This window comes from Lynx canadensis, chromosome B2 (assembly GCF_007474595.2).
Source record: "Lynx canadensis isolate LIC74 chromosome B2, mLynCan4.pri.v2, whole genome shotgun sequence".
In the NCBI taxonomy this organism is placed as follows: domain Eukaryota; kingdom Metazoa; phylum Chordata; class Mammalia; order Carnivora; family Felidae; genus Lynx; species Lynx canadensis.
This window is the reverse complement of record NC_044307.1, coordinates 5,190,488-5,190,798: the sequence shown is the minus strand read 5'-3', so window position 1 is coordinate 5,190,798 and position 311 is coordinate 5,190,488.

The following is a 311-nucleotide window of genomic DNA, read 5'->3' as shown; positions in this document are numbered from 1 at the left end:
TTTCCTGTTTCTGCGTTAGGGTCTCTGGTGGTGGTGGTTTTTTTTTTCCTTGCCGGTTCGTTTTCAGTTTACATTGGATATTATTAGACCAGTTCAGATATGTATGAAGACGCTTAGCAGACTACACCATCCCAAGCCTAATGTTTGGCATAAAGATTATTGTGAGCTGAAGATGCCCTGGAGAAGCAGATGCCAGAAAAGCTCTCTGCCTTCCCCCTATTTTCTTAAAAGCCGGACCTAAGTTTTCAAAGGTGCCCCATCCTCTAGGAAGGACTGAAGTTGGTCTCTGGAGACGACTCAAGACCCGGTCA